Source organism: Rhinolophus sinicus, linkage group LG06, assembly GCF_036562045.2.
Source record: "Rhinolophus sinicus isolate RSC01 linkage group LG06, ASM3656204v1, whole genome shotgun sequence".
Classification (NCBI taxonomy): Eukaryota; Metazoa; Chordata; class Mammalia; order Chiroptera; family Rhinolophidae; genus Rhinolophus; species Rhinolophus sinicus.
In genome coordinates, this window is record NC_133756.1 from 25956231 (window position 1) to 25980314 (window position 24084).

The following is a 24084-nucleotide window of genomic DNA, read 5'->3' on the forward strand; positions in this document are numbered from 1 at the left end:
AAGGCAGAAAACCAACCCTAGGGTGGATTCTCGCCATGATCAACTTAAAACCCAGTGGGAAAAGCTAATCTACTACCTCACATACAACCATGATTTAGTACAAAAAGCCTCTCCCAGCGAGCCTGTAAGTCTTCCACTGTCTCTTCTCATTCTTTCTACCATGCATCCCTCAGCAATATTCTAACATTCCCTCTACATGTTGACACGTATACAGTAATATATGATAGGCTAGGATAATAGGAAAGGAAAGTGTCATCCAAATATGACATACGTTTTAGATGATGTGAGCTTTTTCAAGACGGTGTCCTTCACATATGTCACGTATATCTTCACTACCTGTATTGGAATGACAGTGCCTAATTGTAATATTCTGTTACTGATAGTAAGTTACTTCTGGGGGACCCTGTGGATAGGAACCTCGTAAACCTTTAAAGTACTTAGTGTCTAGGTAGAGAGTAATTAATGAGCATTACAAATTTCCTTTTTGATTGAAAGCATTTATATTGATCATTTTTTTTCCAGGAATGGGAAGTGGAGAGCTCTACTATTTTAATCAACTCTTTTAATAGGATAGATTTGGATAAGTATTTATGATCAATGATTCCAAAACATGTCAAGAAAACAGAGATGACTTTCAGTGGATGCCTGTTACTACCTATTTCCCAATCCAGATTACAAAATAAAGAACTGCAATGAAAAATGTGTTTTTAAGGTTGCCGATCACAAAGAATTTCAATATTGCCCATGGAAAACAATGAATCCCAATCTTTTTATCCACAGAGACGTAATGAACCACACAAGACTGTACACATATAATTCAATTCAACCCAGCAGAAACTTGCAGAGCATCTACTATGTTCCAGGCAGTGTAGTAAAAAGAAAAGCCATATTCGCTTCCCCTAAAGAGCCTATAAATGCCTTTATTAGACATTTATTGGACAAAATCCCCCCCTTTTTTTTTCTTTATCTCTGCAGTGACAAGCTAGAAACTGGGTTAGAATTCAGTGGAATTCTTTTTAAGTTTGGCCTTCTGAAAAGATTATTCAAAAGAAATGAATGGAATGACAAACACCAAATTTAGAATAGTGGATACCTCTGGCAGGAGGGAAAGAAATATGATCAGAGAGCGGTTAGTAAGAGGCTTCAATTATACGGCTCTATTTCTTAAGCTGAGTAGTAGGTACAGAGTTGTTTTTTGTAGTTGTTGTTGTTTTTACTGTATCGTTATTTATATTTTTTGTATGTCTTCAATATACCATACTACATTTCAAATCACACACATTACTTTCATGATAAAATTGTTCTTCTAAAAAACATAAGTGATTGCCTATAAACATTTTCCCTAAACTGTCTTGTAAGATACTGAGGGGGCTCCTTGCTATCAAAGGTTCTATGACAAATAAGTTTGGAAAAGTCTTAATGAGGTAAATGAGTTTCTTAACTGCAAGAAATCTCTGAAGCTTGAATATGTCAGTAAATACCATGTCTTATAGAGTAGGATATATAACTCAGTACTTTCCAAACATTTTTGAGCGTAGAACTTTTCTTCCTCCAAATGTTCTTTCTTTTGGAAGTACTCATAACCATCTTGGGGGACACTCGTGTTCCCTGGAACACAGTTTGGAAAATGCTCTATAAAACAATCCCTTTCAGCCACATACGCTACATTATAGCCACACCCAACTATGCCCATCCCAAACCCATAATGGACCTTCATGCCCACCTGTCTTTGCCCATGTAGTTCTTTCAGTCTGGAATGCCTGCAACCCCTGCAAAACTCCTGGTCAACCTTCAGCTTCCAGTTGAAATACAATCTCTCCTGTGAATACTTCCCCATCCTCTTCCTCTCCAGGTAGAATGAATTACTCCTCTGGAAGTTTCCAGGGCTGTACGTATCTTTTCTGTACCACATCTCACACTGTAGCAGTTATTTATGCAGGAGGCCGGGTGCCTAGATGGCAGAGACAGCACCTTTACATCTTGGCACTGTTCACAACCCCTAGTACAGAGCCACAGCCAGACATAAAGTAGGTGCTCAGGTAATATGTGTTGAATGGACATAGAAGTGGTGTCTAGGTGCACAACCAGAGTTGGCTTCCTCAATTTTCCAGATATTCTCAATGTGTATTTGTAACTTTTCAGACTTTATTGTCAATTGTGAGACTAACAAAACAAAAAAGAAAACAGACACAAAGACTGAAAAAGAGACAAACTCAGACAGAAACAAGGAGAGACAAAGGAAGAGGAAGGGATGGCTTAACTGATGGATAGTGAACCGATAAATTATGAGTCCAGTCAAAAAACACAGAGACTGACCAACAGAGAAAGTCAGAAATTGGTATGAAGCTTGGAGCCAATACATGGGGTTGGTAACTTTGTAAGACCCACAGTAGGCAGTCCACATAGCTGACTTGGGTTCACTCTTGACACATCTGTCTGAGAGCGCCCTCTCCTTTTTATCCCCTAAGCTAAACAACCCAACTTTGCCACCACAGAACTTTTATCATTTTAGCTGTGAGTTCTTCTACTCAGCAGAATCTTATTTCTGTTTTCTTTTCTCTTTATGAGAATCCCCCACTGGCATTGTAGATTGGTTGTACGTCAGGTTCAAATAAAATAATAATAATAAAAGCAAGCTGGCAATTTCTTTCCAATAGAATATGCTGCATATTTCATGAAATAGAAGCCAGAGGAGTTTTGTGATTCCTGAACCAAAACCTTTCCATATCTGAGAACTAAATGGAAGAAATATACAAAGAGCATCTCACAGAAAAAGAAACCTGATCATTTGCTCTCCAACCTAAGGGAAGAATGCACGTGATTCATTAACATATTTTTTTAACACACGTTCATATCCTGTTACACATTTCATAGAGTGACTTCAGCTAGTTTTCATGGATACAAAGTACTACCAGAAGAGGGATTTTCTTTTCCTACTGGACACTATTTTTTCATTACAGAACATCTGGCTCTTGCTCTTAGTCTGGCAAAGTCTCCCCACCTCGAAGTTCTACTTAGGTTTTCAAGCCACTTCTCTGTCCTGGTGTAAGAGATAATCTGGTCCAGAGGAAGGAGCATTGGGCAAACAGTCCACTAATTCTGGGTTCTGACAGTGCCTCGCAGCTGTGAAGGTATGTATCTCCCCAAGCCTGCTTTATTTTCCAATCTATAATTAGGAGAGGTGACTAGTCCACTTCTAGAATTTAATCAAACAGTCATTTTATTTCCCTGAACGTAATTGCTGAAAAGCGCAATGACCTGGAGATTTTAGCATTATGTGTGCTTCAAAATTCCCTTCGTAAAGAGGGAAAATGTTCAAGGAAATAGTTCCAGGAAGCTAAACACAACAAAACCTATGCCTCAAAGGCTGAAATAGAACTCTTCCTCTCTACCCTCTGTTTAGCAAAACAAAGCAAAACAAACAAACAAACAAACAAACACCTAGATACTGAATACTGAAGTCTCAGGATACCAGTGACAAACAGAAAACTTTTTATAATCAAGGGGAAGGATTTTTATCTCGTTTGAAGGATAGCATTAATAGCTAAGTAACATTACATGCTACGTACTGTTCAAAGCACTTTGTGTGAAGTCCTGTAATCCTCAAAACAATCTTATGTGGCAGGTGCTGTTATTTTATTATAAAGAAAATTGAAGTGAGATAAGTTGGTCAAGGCCACATACCTGGCAGGAGCTGAGGTCTGAACCCACGCAGTCTAGCACCCAAATCCAGACTTGTAATCGCCTGTTATGCCACCTTTTAATTCTAAGAATCTCTGTTTACCAAGATTGGTAATAGATAATAGCAGTAATGCAATCTCTGCATACTTGATTAATGACGATTTTAACAGAGTAGACAGATGTGAATCAATACTGACCAATACTTGTCATAAGTGTTCAAAATGTCAACCAGCAGCCCAGTGCCCTGTTGGCAAAAGAGGAACACCCATTTTGTGTTGTCAGCACATGAAATTGGGAACAACCTGTAGTTTGCTCCTATAGGAGGTCTAACTATTCCATTAATCCTCATTAAATTTTACAACTCCCATGGGAGATAGCCGAGATCACCTTCCCTCTCAGAGGCAACATAAGGCCAGGGTTAGAATAGATCTTGGAACCAGAATGCTTATATTCAAATCCCAGTTCCATACCTTACTTGCTGTGTGACCTTGGGCCAGTTACCAACTCTCTCTGTGCCCCAGTTTCCTTATCAAATGGGAAGGAGAATATAAGTATCCACTTCCTAGGGTTAGTTCAAGATTAAATAAATTAATACTTGCGAAGTGCTTAAAAGGGTACCTGACTCTTAGTAAGTACTCCATAAAGGTAAATTATTCTTATTTTTATTAACATGTTGCGTACGGATCACGAGAATCTTCACGAGGGATTTAAACCCCGCCGAACGCAACGTGTTAATAAGAGCAGTGACTTGTGAAACATCATAAAGTCAGAAAGTACTGGGATTCGACCCAGGCCTTCCAATTCCAAATGCCACCCTCTCTCCTTAGCAGAATCCCATGCTCTTTACCACTAAAAGTTACCATTCTCCTGAAATCCTGCCATGTGCCAAAGAACCCAATGAGACATTTTTTCCCCCATAAAATTGCTCAAAGATCCACAAGTTGGATAATATTATTCCTGTCTTGTAAATGATGAAACTGAGATTCTGAGAGGATTTTCCCTCAATCCCTTAACTGGTGAACATTCTTTGTCACAGTAAGCCCTAAATAACATTTAACATTCCTGACAAGATTTTTGCAATTTTTAAAAGTGTCATCTAAAAGACATAAACTGTGATTTTCTTGCTTTGTTAGCTTTATTACTTTGAGAGAAGGATTAAAGCCCAGCAAAAAAAAAAAAAAAAGTTTGACTTGAGTGAATTATCAAAATGAAATGCTGCCTCAGTGAGATTCTTCATCTGCCTGCAGGGTAGCTTCAGGCATCCAAAACCCACCAAATGCTATGCTGAAGATGGGTACTATCGAGTACCATGCCAAACACCCACCCATTTAAGAAAAATTATTTTAGAGGGCAAAGGGGAGTGAAGAAGCATATATTCTTCTCTGGCTTTGGGAGAAAATGAACAATAAGTGATACCATCTCTTCCCAGCAGCCTCACACAATGGTATCTCTTGCAAATGAAACATACTGTGAAACAGCTTGAGAGATGAGCTTCATCAACAATAAGTAATTTTTATTCAGATTTTATTGTTGAATACAATGAACATGATTAAATGTTTCAGATATGCCTATTCAGACCTTAAGCAAACCACCAAAAAAAAGAAAGAAACGAAAAACTACTAAAAATCATCTTCTAAATCTGCTTTGGGAAGAGCTTTAATTGCCAACTTGATGTGAAGGACTGAATTCCCACTTGATAGCGGCACTGTTCCCAAGAAGATAGTAACCACACGTTTGCACTTCCCACCTCGGCCTCTTCTCTCATCCCTGCTGATCCTCTCCGAGTTGCCAAATAGTTACAATGTCAGTCTTTCAAATCACTGCATTTTGAACTTCCTAAACCTTTGAGAGGGCCTCTGTGTAGGGAAAAGAACAATAGCACTTCAAAAGCCATGTCTGGGAGTTCTTCAAAACTCCATTTGAATGCTGGGGTTTCAATCAAAGACATCAGCAATTTCTGATTGCTTCGAAGTTGACTTTTATACAGCTTTGATTAGGTCGCCCTTCTCAATAGGAAATCAAGAAAATCTCTGATCCCTTTTAGATTCCAGAATTGTCTCCAAGCCTTGTCAGGATAGGAAGTGAAAGAGACATGGAATGGGGGTGGGGGGGGGGAGGTGCTGTGGAGCGTGCCCTGCTTCACTCCATCTCTCCCCTCCATGCACATCTATCTTCAAGCCTGGGCAATTCAGGGTTCCGTCCAGAATCACTCATCACTGAGCTAATAAAAACAATGGGTGCTAATTCAGCGGGTGGGGATGGTTTATCGCGTTATGGATTTCCTGAAGACCTATAATTGGCACATAAATGTACAAACCTGAACCCGATAATAAGGGGGGTCTGAATGTAAGCTACCTTTATATGATTACTTGAAAAAATGTTAAGTATTATGAAGTGTCAGCGGAACCCCCACAAGGCCTTTATTCAAAACCATCAACATTGTGAAAGTACTTGGAAATGGCCAGCAGGAGGGGAGCAGAAGGGAGGAACAAGCGACAGAGGTTCCTCCTTCGGTCCCGGCAACTCGCTAAAGAGGATGGCACTGTAGCATCCATTTCGGAGGACTCGCTGGCCCACCCAGCTCCGGGGCAGCAAAAGGCCCGCTGGCTTCCGCAAGCTTTGCACTCGCCCCTTTCTAAAGAGCTAAGCTCAGGCGTGCGCCAGCATCCAAACGCACCCGCAGGCACCCACCTACGCGGGCACGCACCCCACCCTCGCCGACACACGCTGGAGCGCACAGATGCCCGCGACGCGGCGCTCTCAGCAACTCCACCACCGCCAAGCCTCCAGCGAATGCCAGACTGCTGTCGCCGAGCGCCCCGGGCTTCCCCACCCCCATCCCATTCCTTTAGACTCTCCCAGCCCAGGCGGAAGTGCCCAGGCAAACCCCCAACAATGAGGACTTGTGTGATGCAGTTGGGGGTGGATGGGGAGTTTACAGGGAGTAAAACATACACAGTCTGGCGGGGTCGGGAGGGAGCTGTGCAGGAGCTAAGTGGCAGCAGCCCCTGGAAGCAGCCTTCCCGGGTGCCCTGCGCCTCCCAACCCCGCACCATCCCGCGTCCGGTCCAGCACCCACCCACACAAAGGCGTTTTAACAAGAGCAGAAAAAAGATGCGCCCTCCCACCAGGGGTCATAATGATACTCTGCAGGACGAAGGCAGACGGGAAGGAGAGTCCGGGCGACAGTAACCACAGCCGTTTTGAAATGTACTGTGTACCCTCATCTCAAAACCCCTTTCCGACGGCGCGACACAAACTCCCCTCATCTCTGACTCCCTGACTCCAGGTTTTCTTGGCGACTGAGTCCTCTTTTTAGGGCTTCCTTAAGAGCCAAACCTTGAGGTTTTAAAGTTTCCCCAGTAGGTAAAAGAAAAGAAAAAAAAAGAAGAAAGAAAACCCTGAGCTCTGCATCCGAGGCAGAGCTTCGAGTCTAGAGCACAGAAAAGCAAGCGGTGCGGGTTGGGGAGGCCACCCATTGGGGTGGCAGGGCGCCTGGGGAGTGGAAAGGAGGGGAGGAGAACCCGGAGAAGGGCTGGAGTCAGAGGAGACGCGGGCTCTAGCTCTGAGCGGTGCCTGCGAAAGGGTAGGGGTTCCTGGGGTACATCCGATTTTTCCACAGGTCGGGGCAGAACCGCGGCGCGCGGAAGAGTAGGGAAGTGAAAACTGGGTTCGGCTGAGTAAGAAAGAGGCTCCAGCCCCGGGACGCCGCCAGCGAAGGAGGGAGAAGGGCTCGAGAACACCCGGTAGCTTTTGGAGTGGGAGAACGGAGGTCCGTGGTTCGGTAGAGACTGGAGCGTAGAAGCAATGAGGTTGCAAGGGGTCCCGGAGACAGACAAGTATTTGGGGTGAGGTCTGGAGAGGGGACCGCGAGTGGTCAGAAGTAGGGAGATTGTGGGTTATGGTGGAGACGCAGAAAGAAGGCTCAGAGGTCGCCCCTTTCCCCCGGTAAGTGGAGGGAGCGGGCAGAAGACTGCAGTCGCTGTCCCCGCGGTACCCCTAACCAAACTCCTGAGAGGGGTGCCCTGGGTGTCCCCGCGCCTTGTGCCCGCCAGGCAACTGCCCGCTCCGAACTCCGGTCCTCACGGAACTCCTGCCGCCGCCGCACCTCACCTCGGCTTGCCGCGAGCATCCTCCGCCGCTGCCGCAGCCGCACGGGAAGCGGCTCCCCATGCCCGGCGGGCGGCAGCACTCAGGCACGCTCTCCAGCCCGGGGAAGCCCCGGCGATCACGGAGCTCGGTCCATCCTCCCCGAGAGCCACGGCCCAGCGTCAGAGCAGGGGGAGGAGACCGCCCTGTGTGCAGACCCGCCTCTTCCTGCAGCCCCAGCCCCTCCTGCCCCACGCCCACGGGGCGCCCGTGGGCGCTGCTCACCTGCTGGCAACCCCGCCGCCGCCTCCTGGGTGCCCGCCGCGCGCCCCTTGTCCCAGCCTTGCGGCTGCTGCTCTCGCTCCCACCCGGCGCTCTCTGCGCTGCCCGAGCGCACTCCGAGGGTTTAGCCGAGTCGCGGTGGCGACGAGGAGGAGGAAGAGCGAGCCAGCGAGCGAGCGGGGGCGCCGCGGTTCGCCGTCGCGCCTCTGGAGCCCTTGCACTCACTCCCCATCCCGGCGTGGAGGGGGAGAGCGGAGCAGAGAGCACAGGGTACCCAACCCCGGCTGTGCCAGCGGAGAGCGGGTGGGGGAGAGAGGGAGAGAAAACTACCAGACTCGGGTTTCAGAAAGTATCCAGTGTTTTCGCTACCATCACCACTACCAGCACCAGCAGCAGCCCTCGCCAGGCCTCCCTCATTTTCATCTAGGGCTACTCTTTGATCCAAACCTCTAAACACAGGCACACCTAGATACAAAGAGCGCCAGTGGGTGAGAACTAGAATCGAGGTTCGGCAAGGACATGTAGCCCCCGCGCAGGAGGGGGCGCTAACTCCCAGCGGCCAAATGTGGTTTGGCAGCTCTGGTCTTCGCTGCAACTTCCCACGCAAAGTTGGGTGGAGGAGAGGGTTGCATCTGTCACGTTTTCATCAGTCCAGGGACTCAGGCAACTGAAAGTATGCAGGCCCCAGGTAAACCCCAACTCGCCCCTTCCTACCCAGCCTCCCCACTCCTTTACTTAAAATTCCTAGGAGAGGACGAGTCTCAGATTAGAACACGCTTGGGAGAAGACCCCAGGTCCCTACTTCTGGTCCTGGTTTACAAAAGTTCAATAAGTGGCAGAAAATATTATGTCGGTCTGTAAATGTTTCTACCATGAGACTGGATTCAACTCCAGTAAATGCTTGTTATGGTATATTGGCCTCCAGAGGGCAAAATGCCAGGTGTGGGAGGAAACATATCAGGTCAAGTGCTGACCCATTGGAGCAGGTCATGGAAAAGGAAGAATCAGGAAACTGTCCTTCAAAAAGTTTATTTTTATCCTTTGTACGGGCCACACTTCCTGTCCTCCAGCTGTGTAATAATAAAGCTAATGTGGTGGATTTGAGTTTTGTTTTTTTTCCCTTATAGCTTCTGTCACTCACCCATGAAAATTTAATGAAGCATTTAGGGTTATTACCTCTAGAGTCAATGGGCTAAAAATATTTAGCCTAATGCAATCCTTGTGGAGCCAATAGGTCTGTGCCTTGTACATGCAAAGTCATCGAGAGACCCTCCTTTTCACCACAAAATTCACGACCCATTAAACTTATTCCGTAATAACAACTTCTGTACAAATGGAGGCCCCAGTGTATGGAGGCTGTCATGCACCTCCTGAAAAGATAGCAATTTACACAGAGACAAGAAAAACGTGTGAGGTCATTGGCAGGATACAATCTTGGGGAAATCCTTGATCAGAGGACACTCCCAGCAAGGTGGGAGGGAGGTGTCCCCCTTGATATAACTGTTTCTATTGACTCCTGGGTGTGACCAGCAAATCTAATGGTGGGTACCACAAAACTGGCTCAAGTCTCTCCGACTTTTTCAATGTTCTAGAGAATGGCAAGAGTTATTTTTATTCACAACATTTTTTTTTTTTTACTTTATTGGGGAACAGTGTGTACTTCTAGGCCTTTTTTCCAAGTCAAGTTGTTGTCCTTTCAAACTTAGTTGTGGAGGGTGCCATTCAGCTTCAAGTTGTTGTCCTTTCAGTCTTAGTTGTCGAGGGCGCAGCTCAGCTCCAGGTCCAGTTACCAGTTTCTAGTTGCAGGGGGCACAGCCCACCATCCCTAGCGGGAATCAAACCGACAACCTTGTGGTTGAGAGGACGCATTCCAACCAGCTGAGCCATCTGGGAGGCAGCTCAGCTCAAGGTGCTGTGTTCAATCTTAGTTGCAGGGGGCGGAGCCCACCATCCCTTGCCGGACTCGAGGAATTGAATGCCAACCTTGTGGTTGAGAGCCCACTGGCCCATGTGGGAATCGAACCGGCAGCCTTCGGAGTCAGTAGCACGGAGCTCTAACTGCCTCAGCCACCGGGCTGGCCCCAAGAGTTACTATTGAACACTTAAGATTCATTTAGTAGGAAGTTCAGGCTCTCCAGCCAACTCTAATAAGATTAATAAAATACTTCAGCTTCCTCATCTGTAAAGACAGGCATCAGGAATCTGAACTCAATACCAAAAAAAAAAAAAAAAAAAACAGAAATAAAAACAAAAACACCAGGGAACATAGACCAATCACAAAGACTTGGTTGAAATAAGAGGAAAGCGTGTAGAAAACTATGATGCACTTCCAGTAGCTGGGGCAAATGTCAAACTCTAGATGATCAAACAGAGGTCTAACTTTTCATTGACTCTACCAAAAAACAAACAAACAAAAATCCAAAGTTTCTCCATGCTTCAGAGGACAGCCAGGGAACATAAAAACCATTGACATCCATTTTAATATCCCGCATGTGAGAGTTGTTGCCGTCATCCCTCTTCCACCTTGTTCTGTTTTCAATTGACATTATGATAACAGACACTGAAGGGAGCGTGGAACACTGAGTTGGAAGAGGAATAGAAATGGAACAGGCTCATGTAAAACTCTATTTCTATTCAGTGCTGGACATGGTCCACTATGGAAACTGGGCAAATTCCCATTAAATCCAACAGGGGCAACAAGCTGCAGCTGTTCTCAACTCCAGGCTGGAAGAAAGCATAATATGTAGATTCTAACTACACACAGCTGCCCAAGGACCTAATAGTCTTTTGGGTTAAGCCAAACCAAATTTTGAAGTAGTACTATTTTAACTTATGCTAAACATGTCAAGTAACACGTCATCTCAAATTTACGGTATTTTTTCTTCTCATTTAAATAACAGTGCCATTTGTATTACATTTTGCATACGAAAAAAATCCATGTGCTTTCTTTTACCATCTACTCTGAGAAACAACAAAGTAATGAGCACAGCAAAGATGTATATGTTGCTTATTATGTTCCAGGCATCCTTCTGGGTCCTTTCCGTATCTTAATCATTGAACCTTCCTGATAGCCCAGTGAGAGAGGTACTCTCATGGTGTGCACTGGCTAGAATACAGACTGGAAGCTGATGGGCCTGCATCAACTTTGACAAGTTACTTACCTCTCTGAACTTCAAAATTCTAAATTCTACAATGGTGATACCTACTTTGTGAGACACCTACTTCATGCGATTGCCGTGAGCCTTAAATGAGATAATGCATTGGACATGGTGAGAACAGAATAAGTCACATACTATGCCTTGGTTCTCTTTCCAGAATAATTCCAAACTAGTTAATTTTAAGTCAACAACAACATTTATGGAGTCCATTCTATGTATCAGGCACTGTGCTAGGCATTGGACATAATGATGATAAATCAGAAACAGATCCTGCTTTTGAGAAGCTCAGTGTCAACTGAATAAAAAACATGGGCATGGATAGCATGCAGATGGCAAAAGGAGTTTTATTGAATTCTCATAATTCATCCTTATGCTCTTGATTCTCAAGATATTCAGAAGGGCTGCCTATTTAAGTGCTGTTTGAAACTGACCCATCACTGAAAGCAAAACCAAATGTCAGAAATCTTAAATCCCACTGGCAGTAACTCCTCCAAAGAAAGCAATGCAAAGTAGCCTGTTTTGTGTATCCTATATGATTTAAAATTCTCTTTATTCCTACATTTGTTTCAAATATACCTTCCATTGGATGGAGTATAATAAAATGAATTTGTGCTGTAAGCTCTGGGAGTTTCAAACCCAAATTATTATATAGCCACCATTTATTAAATAGTTTATAGTGCTTGCATATGCCACAAATATGCTAATATTTCTATAAACATAAAGCTTTCAAATTAATAAAAAATTAATGTTCATAAGGAACATTTTTACAAAGCTTATTAGAGACAGCATGTGTTCAAAATATACTAACATATAGAACACACAAAATTTCAAAGGTTAATACCAAAGGTGTAAGTTTCTCACAGTCCCTTTCATTCAAATTCATGTTCAAACTCAGATTGTATTCACTTATTCAAAAAATATTTACTGATCCCTTACTCTATACCAGACACAATGTCAGGTATGGGCAGAGAAAAACACACCAAAAATCTTACTCTCCAACAACCCATAGCCACGTGAAGGAAACACATCACCATGTTGCGTTGCAATAAATGCTGTCCATGATAGTGCTAAGTACAGGATGCTAGGGGTACATCCAGTAGGGGTATTAAACCCAGGGTAGGATGTTAAGAAGACCTCACAAAAGAAGTTATATCACCCTGAAAGATAAGGAGTAACCGGATGAAGAAGGGAAGGGTATTTCAGGCAAAGAAAAGAGAATGTGCAAAAGCACAGAAGAAATTATTCTCTGGCGGATGACTGTAGTTGACTCTAGAAAAACAGCATAAACAAATAGAAAGGGGTCTGGCTTGCCATGTTCAAGACTTTTTGAATTTAGTGTGAAAGTAAAGGAGTCCAGTTTAAAAAAAAAAGCAGGAAAAATATTTTGCAAACCTTACATTATCCACATTTCAGATACTTTTCTTGTCTGCTGTAGAAACAAGTAAACTACAATTTCTAGTTCTCTTCTGAGGTCATAAAAGCAATGAAAAAAAATTTCTATGTGGCTTCATCAAAGCAGAAGATCCCTTCTTTTATGATACTGGCCTTGCTTGATTCCAGGGAAAGGTTGTGTGGCAGTATTACTAAACTTGACTCTGGTTTACAGTCCCTATAAATAACAGTCCTTTTATTTTTCCAAGGGGGGCGTGGAGGAGAGCAGCAACACTGCAATTGCATTTATGCCAGCAGTCTGCTCTTTTTAGCTAAATGCACAGTAGAAACAAAGTGGAGAGTTAAAGTGATTGTCAAAGGGCTCATAAGTCCCAATACAAACCCCCAATTTTTTCACTCATAAAGTGGTATTAAGGGGATGTTTGTACTTGAAAATAGGAGTGGACTAAAAGTACCAGAAAATGACTGAATTTCTGATGCCTAGGGAGTCTCAGGGCAGAGAAGAATCAGCACATCATGTGACACAGCTGCCATGTATTTGGTGACTACTGTGTTGTTTTTTGTTTGTTTGTTTGTTTTGCCTCCTTGGCGCCATTCCTCCTTCTTCTGTAAACAATGCCCAGCATTCTCTGAGGAACAAGTCCTCCACGAATGATACTTTTTTCTAGTTAGTTCTGGTAGAACGGACTCTCCCTCCCTCACCTCTAGAGATGGACAGTGCAACACATTTCTTGGCCACAATTCAGGGAAGTCAAATGGGTAACCTGTGTACTTTTGCGAGAGCAACTGGGAAAAATGCTTTCTCTTTACCACTGGACTGGAAACTGGAAAGATATTAAGCCTGTATCTGCAGGAGCCCATTCCATAAGAAAAATCCTTCAGAGCATGAAACTAACAGAGAAGAAAACAAGACTAAGAGATAGAAAAATAGAGATTTATGAGGACATTGTTAAAAGGCTTTAGTTTAGCCGTGCCTGAAATCAACTACCATCGTCCCACCCAGATTTTTCAGTTATATCAGCCAAAATATTCCCACTGTTACTTAAGCCGTTTAAGTTTTTTTCCCCACTTTTGACCATAAGAATTCTGTCAGATAGTCCAAGTATTGCATTATAAACTTTCTATATGTTATCCAATTTAATACTTGAAGAACCCCCAAAAGCTATTTGTATATATTTATACTTGGCCTTGTTCTAACAAAAACATGAATTCATATTTGCAGGTGGGTTAGAAATAAACTCAGGAGGTTAAATATTTAAATGAAAGTTATACAACTGGTCAGACAGACAACTGGAAAAATTGAAATACCATTTACAATAGCATAACACAAAATACTTAGGAATAGGTCAAACAAAAGTTGTGCAAGGTTTCTGCACCAAAGCTTATAAAACGTTGATGAAAACAATTAAAGAAGACCCAGATAAATGGAGAAATATACCATGTTCATGGTTTGGAAAACTCAACACTAATAAGATATCAATTCTGGTGTACAATTCTGTATTACATCATCTATAAATCCCATTGTGTGTTCATCACCCAGAGTTGTACACCTGAAATCTATGTAATTTTACTAACAATTGTCACCCCAATAAATTTAATAAAAAAAAGAAAAAAAAGAAAAAAAAATAAGATGTCAATTCTCTACAAATTGAACTATACATTTAACATAATTCTAATAAAAATTTCAGTTTGCTTTCCAAGAAAGTAATAAGCGAATACTAAAATGTAAATGAAAAGAAAACGATGGAACAGAATAGAGAATCCAGAAATAGATCAACATTGCAGTCAATTGACTTTTTTTTTTTTTAACACCAATCCAATGCAATATATTGAGGAAACAAAAGTCTTTAAAACATGCTACAGGAACAACTGTATAAACATGTAAGGGAAAAAAATTTAACCTCAACCCCTTCCCCAATCATACATAATCATACATAATATAATTGCTAAAAGCTAAAGGTTCTAGAGAAGAATCTTACAGAGTTTCTTCACAATTTGGAGGTATGCACAGATTTCTTAGGGTGGAAGCAAAAATCATTCAATATAAAAGAAAAAAATCATAAATTCGACTTTATCAAAATTTAAAATGTGTGCTCAAAAGACGACATTAAGAAAATTAATGGTAAACCACAAACCCAGAGAAAATATTCACAATACATATAACTGACAAAGAACATGAATCTAGAAAATTTAAAGGACTCCTTCTAATTAGTAATAAAAGCATAAACAACATAATTAAAATGGACAGATCACTTGAACTGACACCTTACAAAAGAAGATAGATACATGAATGGCCAGTAAGCACACGAAAATGTCTTCAACATCACAAGGAATATGCAAATAAAACCATAATGAGATATTACTTCACACCTACTAAAATGGCTAAAATGTGAAAACCTGACAATAGTATTAAATATTGGTGATGATATAGAGCTCTCATACATTGAAAGTGTAAAATGGTGTCACCATTTTGGAAAATTGCCTGGCACTTCCTTATCAAGTTAAGCATACATTTACCCTATGAGCAATTGTAGATATTCCAGGTATTCTACTCCTAGGTACCGAGAGAAATAATACATGTACACAACACACACACACACACACACACACACACACACGAGTTTTGTAGCAGCTTTATTCATAATAGGTTAAACTGGAAACAAATGTCTTTCCACAGCAGAATGGATAAACAAATTATAGAATATCGTACAATGGAATACTACTCAGCAAGAAACAAAATGCACTACTGATCTATGCAGCAACATAGATGAATCTTAAAAATATATTGAGTGAAAGAAGACAGACTGATCAAACTACTCTTAGAGATCTATGCATGTCAATATATATCTATTTTATCTTTATTTAAATATTTTGTTTAAAAAGCAGGCACAGAGAAAGTGGAGCAGCTGATCAGTCCCCACAAACCTTCGGAGCACCACTCTTTTATGGCCCAACACAGACATCTGTGCCAATCTTGGCTGTCCTGAATAAAATGGTGCATGCTCACTATGAAAAGCGTGCTCTATGTCTTCTATGGCACTACCAAAGCAGTACACATGTAACAAAGTATCTCTTAAAATACATTCATGCAAGAATGGTTAGACCAAAATGGAGCACCCTCCATCACATGAAAGTGCCATCCAATGATGACATGGTTGTCATCAAAAGGTCAAGAATTTCCTGACATAGGCGTTAATCAAATATAGGTTGGATAGTGGCTTGGCAGGGACGCGTTAGAGAAACTCAAGCTTCAGATGGTGAAAGTGAATGGGAGAAAGGTGTCTTGAGCAATAAGACCTTTAAATTTTCCTTCCAAACCATAATATTCTACAATTCCTTCAAGAGCTCTTATTCAAAAGCTCTGAAAACATAGTCACGCTTCAAACATTTCCCCAAAAGTCAATAAGAGACTCCAACTCTATACCAGACAGCCCTGCATGGTTTAATTTGTATGAAAACCACATAAGGAAAAAGTTGCCACTCTTTCCTGGAAACATACTGATGCAAATCACACTTTATAAAATATGTTTTTAAAATAAAAAAGAATGTAATTGCTCATTGAATTGTAATATGAATGCAAATTAACTTACTGTAATTATACTGTGCAATTTTCTACTTTAAAAACTTAGAAAATGGAAGAGACCTGATAAGTAATTTGAACTTTAATTCTTCATTGTGTTCCTTCATTGTGCAATGGTTACCATAAGCAATTTGCTCTGCTCTCTTTTAATGTGAAATGTTTTTAGTTCATACCTTTACATTAGCAGGACTCAAATGAGACTGGATTCAATATATACAGATAACCATTTTTCTCCCCCACATGTGTATTGTAGAAGTTGGAAGATAAAATTAATACAACACAAGGGAATTTGTGAAGGATTTTTAATGTATTTTCATTTTGGAACCTGTAGCACATTAAGTGTCTGTCTATCTTTCCTATGCCCTCAATGTATTTTAAAATTATCAGGTAATTCCTGACCACATAGGAGTCAGATGATCAGCATTCATGTTTTAATGACAAGACTTAGGCATAGAAGTAAAGAAAATGGGTTTTAGCCCTGGCTCTGCCACTAATTAATTGAGTGACCTTCCCTATTCTGGCCCATCTTTCCCTCATGTGTAAATTAAAAGGTCGGCCTAGGTGATTCCCAGCTTCTGTCCCAGCCCTTACAGGCGAGGATGGCTCTGTAGTCTCTCTTTGCTTTGCATTGTTTAAGCAACATGAGCAACAGTAAATGAATTTCTTATTCAGAAGTAATGATGGTCTGAATGAACCGCAAGCCCTTTAGTTCAGCCGTTCATTGCTAAAGAATGTCTAACGCAGAGATCATCTGGGATGATGCAAATATAAAAAAATAGTAATTACCCATTTTCATGCTAATAATAATTTGCATGTGTCGTTCCCTCAGTGTGGGTCCTGTTCACGGCAAGGCAAGAGAGAGAGCTGGGACCTCGTTAGGAATCAGCACCGTTCAGAGGAAAGAGAGTGGGGAAGGCTTGGACTCACAAGACTTCGCTTTGGTTTTTCCTGTGGTTAACACCACACTAGGCCTCAGTAATTTCATCTCTTAGGCTGAACGCCCTCAGCTACTTTCCCTGGATGTTTCAAGGATTAAACACATAATGAATGGAAAGACATTTGGTCACCTGAGTTTTGTAAATGTCTCATTTAATTTTCCTAACAACCCTGTGAAATAGGTGCTACTATTATCTCTAGTCTTCCAGAAAAAAAGGACATGAAGGAGGAGGAGGAAGAGGGAGAGTGGGGGAGGAGAAAATGAAGTTAAAATAAATGAAACAGCTTGCTCAGGGACATAGCCCATGGCACTTCTCTGTCCTATCTATCCAAAGGGGATGGTAACATCCCTTCAGCTTCTGGATTTCTATGATGACATATACAGTATAGGTAATTTTTTCTCTTGACATATATGATCTACTTAGAGGAAGTTTCATCTTTGTCCAACTAAGAGAACTACGAACTTCCATTCCTCAGCTAAAAAATGGTAGTAAAAGTACCTATGTTTCTCTAGAAGATCTTCTTTTGTTTCCTCTTTAGCATTTATCCCACCTACACCCACCCCATTTCTCCCTTCCTAAACACCCTAGTTCCCATTTGGGGAAGTACGTGATTTCTCAGATGCTGACACCACCCTCAGCTCTGGGTTGGAGAACATGACCTAAGCTAAGCAAGTAAATGCGCTCCATCCCCTTGACCAGAGTGGTTGAATCAGGAGTTGGCAGAGAACGTAACCTTGTCCACTCAGATTTGTACTGGATATACTGTGACAAAAATAGCCTGTAGCCCAGGAAGCAATAGCTATGCTCCTAAAGGTAACAGGTCTACGGTAAAGCTGGACCCAAAGAGGTCAAAGCCAAGATACCAAAAGAAATCACATCCGGTCACATCACTGAGTCATTGCCTAAAGCCATTACCTTAACAATAACACGAGCCAATATATCTTTTTATCATATAAGCCAGCACTATTTGTTACTTCCTATCAAAACTGTGCCATCAACTCGGTGAAGAGGTTTTAAATATGTAATGAAGTCATGAATGAGAAATTGTAAAAAAAAGCTACATAATCATAAAGTTTAATAATGGTAATTATGACATCAATAAAAATGAGGATGGAAGTGAAGGAGCAGGAGCGCCTTTCAACACATACAGCGCTGGAATTTCACATAGATTAGAAGTTTCCTTTAGTGATTTAAAAAAAAAGTTCATTTCTCTTTGTTTCCCCAATTCATGTTACAATCTTCTTGTAGCAGCATCCTCATATATATACCCTCGGTCAAATCACAGCAGATGACGGATCTTTTCCTGACCACACCTGCATGTTTGCCTCCATTCCTTTGCTTATGCTATTTCCTTCTCCAGGGTTACCCTGCCCTATTCCAGCTTACTGAAATGCTTCCCAGTTTGCAGGACTTAAATGAAGTGCTCTCCCTCCTTCATTCTCTCTGCTGCTTCCTTTGTATGTTGTGTCTATTTACAATCTTGATCCTTGCCATGTGTTGTAGCCATTTTTCACCTGTCTGGATCCCCCATAGAGACTGTAATCTCTTAGGGTAGATGTAAGCTCCTTATAAACAGCAGAGAGAAAGAGATGTATGCAACACCTATCACTGCACTAATACCGAGGATGATTTAGCCTATGTGGTTGTCATTCCACCATTGAACAGCCATCGGTCAAAAGTATATGAGGAGCACCTTATTAAGAGATGGAAAATCCTTATAATCAGGAATGCTTAGAACACAAATTGACTAGGAGTTGTGAAGAGACAGTAGAGTGGATGACAGAATAGAGAAGAAAGAAGAGGGGAAAGAAAGAAGGAAGGAAGGAAAGGAGGGAGGGAGGAAGTGGGGAGGGAAGAAGTAGGAAAAGATGAAAGGAAGAGAGGAGTGTGGTTTGGGTAGGTTGTCAAAGGAAGCTAAAGCAAAAATCTCCATGGCTCTTATCTGACTTCCTGTTCTTAGGCAGATAAGACATGGTCAGAGTGTCTTATTGCTATTGTTGTTCTCCAGCGGTATCTCCAGGCTAATTAGAAATATAGTCTTTCCTACATGTGTGCCAAGTAGCAGCATTATTGTATGTTTATAAATATAGAATAAAGCATGAATAGGGACTAAGAGCATGTAATTTTGAACTACAGCTTCATTTCTAATCTTAGTTCCAACACTATGTTGATGTGAATTTGGGTGAATTCTTTAACTCTCAACTGCACTAATCTCTCCTATAAAATCGATGTAATAACAGCTGGCTTTAGTGTCTATTTTAATTCTTGAATAAGATAACTTTTGTACATTTTTGTCATAGTACTTGATATATGAGGTCTGACAATTAAGTTCATGAACTTGTTGCAACGGTGTTGCTAACCTATTTTGATATCAGAGGGATTATTCAGTATGAATTTGTACCAACTGGACAAACAGATAACCAAGTTTACTACTTGGAAGTGCTGAAAAGGCTGCGTGAAAAAGTTAGACGACCTGAACTTTTCGCCAACAATTCATGGCTCTTGCATCACAACAATGTACCAGCTCACACGACACTGTCTGTGAGGGAGTTTTTAGCCAGTAAACAAATAACTGTATTGGAACACCCTCCCTACTCACCTGACCTGGCCCCCAATGACTTCTTTTTTTACTCGAAGATAAAGGAAATATTGACAGGAAGGCATTTTGATGACATTCAGGACATCAAGGGTAATACGACGACAGCTCTGATGGCCATTCCAGAAAAAGAGTTTCAAAATTGCTTTGAAGGGTGGATTAGGCGCTGGCATCAGTGCATAGCTTTCCATGGGGAGTACCTCAAAGGTGACCATAGTGATATTCAGCAATTTGGTATGTAGCACTTTTTATAGGTGGAGTTCACAAACTTAACTCTCTGAAACTTAACCTGGCTATCAGTAGTAGAGGTTGCAGTAGTAATCTTTAATTTGGACACGGATCTCTCTCTTTGGTTCACTCAGCTGTCTCTAGAAAAGTGATCCTCGGGATAATAAGCACCTGTATTCCAGAGCATAGTCATGAAAGGCTTTGGCAACACCACTGTCAATCCTGGTATTCAAACTTCCTAAAATAATGACCTTAGTGATGATGCTAGATAAGCATTGAGACATTGGTACATATTTTGTTATTTGAGAGAGCTTGTTTTCCCTACAACCAATAGTCACTGATTATAAAATTCCTCATGTGTGCAAATATTTACTTGGATGGTATATTATAGCACATAAGATTCAAGGTTAAGATTCAAGATAAAAATGTTACTCTCATGCTTTTGCATTCCCATATGTTTTCCTGAGTAAAAGAAAAATGGTAGCGATACAGCTGGTATGCCCAGAAATGTCAATGACTCTATGTATTACCCATAGAAAAGTGCTGCTCCTGTGAACGTCACATGTGTGTCAGTGTAAACTATTTTGGAAACTGATGCTGGTGAATGAAAATTACCAAAGCGTTTTGAACATTTGAGGGATAGGATCAAATTTTTCAGTAGACACATCATTCTGATAGCAGAAAGAAGGTGGAGTAACATATCCAGTCCACCCTTACTTCAGGTATTTCCTTCTGCTCCTTCTCCTACTTTCTGCTGAAGCACACCCTTACCCAACCAACACTACCCTTGAACTCTGTGAATAGGAGTCTGAAGTCTTGAGTATTCATTTAAAAATAAAAATTAGACAAGTCTATCATGGGCACACAATGTTAGTTCCAGAAGAAAGCTGACACATCTTGCCAAATTCTAAAAAAAAAAAAAAAAGTCATCTAGTTATTGGAAATCTTCCCTATCTGGATTAACTCAATCATGTTTATGCAGTTTAGGGACATAGGGTCTATAGTTCCTGGTTGAGTGGCATAATCTGAGATGGCCACACTCAATTCAAATGGGTTCACTGTAGGAAGGCCATGTCATAAGAAGGATCAAGATAAACAAAGGACCATAATAAACAGGGACATTAAAGAGAGATCCTGTTAGGGACACAACCAGTCACTTGCATATTTCCCTTTAGGGGGTCCTCCTTGTTGTCTGAACACATCATACATCTTCGTGTCTCTGGAGTTTTTCCCTTCTTCTTCTTCCTCTGTGTAAAATGTGCCCTCTACCATTTAACCTAATTAACATTCCTTGAAGCCCAGCTCAAACCCTGACACCCCACTCCATCTCAACCCTGTTCCAGGCACCATCGTTTCTCTCATCTGTATTATTTAATCACTATACAAGTCTCTCTATCATGGTCATTTGTTTAATGCCTATGCTTCTCAGAAGACTGAAAGCCATCCTTGAAGCTTCCTTAGGCCTCATTTCCCTATAGCCAGTCTTTTTCCAATACATGCTCATTCTACTTCCAACATGTAACTCAAACCCATTTACTTCCATCATCTTTCCTGCCGTCACCCTGGAGCAAGCCATAGCCGTCTCTTGCCTAGCTTCCTCTCCCCCTATTTTTACTCTTGCTTCCCTATAACACTGGTTCCAAATATTAGCCTTAGTAACATTTTAAAAAACCACAGTTCAGATCCCCCCATTTAAAACATATCAATGGTTTCTCATTGTATTTAGGATTCCAAAAATCTTGATAAAGGCTTTCAAGTCCCTCCATGATCTGACCCAGGCTCAACTCATGCTATTCTCTCCCTGTTCAGTATACTTCATCCACAACAGCCTTCATTCACTTCTACAAGTCACCATCTCAAGGCCTGTGCAAGTAATGTTCTGTTTGCATGGAATGGTCTTCCCCCACTTCTCCAACAGCTTTTCCCCAGGCCCCAATTCCAGCCCACTCATCGATGATGCTTACCTTAAATGTCACTTGGTCAGAGATCAGACCTGTATCCTTAATGAGGCCTCCGGGTTAAAATCTTTCAAGCACCTTTATAGACCCAATTATAATTTATAATTATATATAAAGTATAACAATACTTTATCATTATGTTTGGCTTAATATCTGTTTCCCCCAGCAGACTATTAAGATCTACAAGGACAAAGCAATGTGTTTGTTTGCTTGTTGTCTTTGTGTTTGTTTGGTCACTGTAGTGGGTTGAATGGTGGTTCCTTAAAATACATGTCCACATCCTGATCCCTGGAATCTACGATTTTTCACTTTACTTGGAAAGAATCTTTGCAGTCTTTGCCTCTCAGGTTAGGATCTTAAGACAAGAAGATAATCCTGGATTACACAGGTGAATCCTAAATCCAACTACAAGCATCCTTATAAGATAGACACAGAGGAGCCGCAGAGAAGGAGGTGATGTGATCACAGAGGCAGAGATTGGAGTGATGTGGCCACAAGCCAAGGGACGTCTGCAGTTATGAGAAGCCAGGAGACGAAAGGAATGGATTCTTCCCGAAGCCTTTGGAGGACGCACAGCTGTATGGACACCTTGGTTTTGGACTTCTGGCCACCAGAACTCTGAGAGAATAAATATGTGCTGTTCTAAGTCACCAAGTTCGTGGCCACCCAAACTTGTGGTTACGGCAGCCCTAGGAAATGAATATAGTGACCTACACATCCCTAGTACAGAACAGTAATTGTGTGGCATGAATGAATGAGTGAGCATTCATGGAACAAGTCACACACATTCATCATTACATACGAGAACTTACTACCATGACTAGAACATAGGACACTCTATAAAAATTATTTATTAAATTTTATTGCATTGGAACTCATTTTATAAAAACATAGTATATAACATTTCAGAGCTTAAATACGCGAGATACACATAATGACTAAACTAGGCAAATTTCTTGTTTTATAAATGAGAGAGGTTATCTGACTTGCCTGAAGTCACAAGCAAGCTCAGGCTGATGCAAATTGCATTTATTTTTGTAATTCCTATACCAACATCTAGTAAAGTATCTTCCCTAAGTGCCATTCCATCACGCTAATAAAAATCATTAGGATCATAAAAACAACATGGTATGTTGTTGTCTTTAGTGAAAGACTCCAGCGATCAATGTCATTAAACTAGTTAGTATGTGTAGGTCTGCACTGATAATGAGATATTGAGCTAATTCCTGAGAATTATAAGATAAAAAAAGTTTTATCCATTCAAATTCTAAGTACCCAATAGGGAACGTCAACATTAGATAGACATTTCCTATTACAGTTTACTTGATTTAATTACTGGCATGCAAACATTTAAGCAGCTTATGAGGCTCTGTCTCTTCATTTAAGAATTTACCCCCAAGTATATTAACATGCATAGGATAAACCAACTTACTGCAGAACTACGGTCTTTCCCACCTCATTTCTGACTTAAGGATAACTCCACTTGAGGAGTCTCTAATGATGGGTTTAAATGGGCTGTTTCCCCGCATAGTACCTGCTGCATGGCAGTGAAAACTGCATCTGTTTCTATCAATACAAAAGGAGTGTCTTGAATCAACCCTTCTATCCTTCTTCTGCTTCTGTGTGGGAATGAGCAATATATCTTTGGGAATCAGAATTCCTGTCTTTATTTCACCAGTCTCGTTTTATAATTTAGGCAATTGACCTATTTGTGTGCACCCAGCCATCCACCTACCCAGCCACTTAGGTATTAATTTAATAAGTATTAATGCCAACCTACATCATCTGGTTCCAAAACTCATTCATTTTTGTCATTGTGTCCCCAGCAGTTCCATCCTCAGTGTAGATGTACCATTACTAACTATGTTCATACCAGTCTATAAAATGAACTAGATGATGATTGATAGAATTCGGCGTATTACTTCCTTGGGAGCTATTATATGTGACTAAATTTGGAGGATCCAGTTGTAGTCGGAGAACACAGAAAGTCATTTAGTGAAGTGCCCAGCTGTAGATCGATTCTTAATCACTACTCCTACGCAGGTTGATGCATTATCATCTTTAGGTGTCCTTGGGACTGGAGCCTTCGAAATCTCCCTTAAAATCTATTTCTCTGAACAAACTGTGCTGCTTCCATTTATAAAGTCCACATATTTCTTCTCATTCATATGTTCATTTATCC

At 41.2% G+C, this 24084-nt stretch overlaps 1 protein-coding gene across 12 annotated transcripts in view; it reads right to left on the reverse strand.

Moving 5' to 3' along the window:
* The window catches only part of DAB1 (DAB adaptor protein 1), a 1100137-nt gene that overhangs the window by 385293 nt on the left and 690760 nt on the right, over positions 1-24084 (reverse strand). Inside the window, exon 1 of one of the 12 annotated variants that reach the window (XM_074334773.1) lies at positions 8056-8520. The exons of 7 other annotated variants lie outside the window; for them this stretch is intronic. The gene's annotated coding sequence lies outside the window, so the exon portion shown is untranslated. Of the gene's footprint in view, positions 1-7794; positions 7971-8055; positions 8521-24084 lie in introns of those variants that run through there. 4 more of the 12 variants (XM_074334771.1, XM_074334775.1, XM_074334770.1 and 1 more) reach the window with 4 other exon arrangements.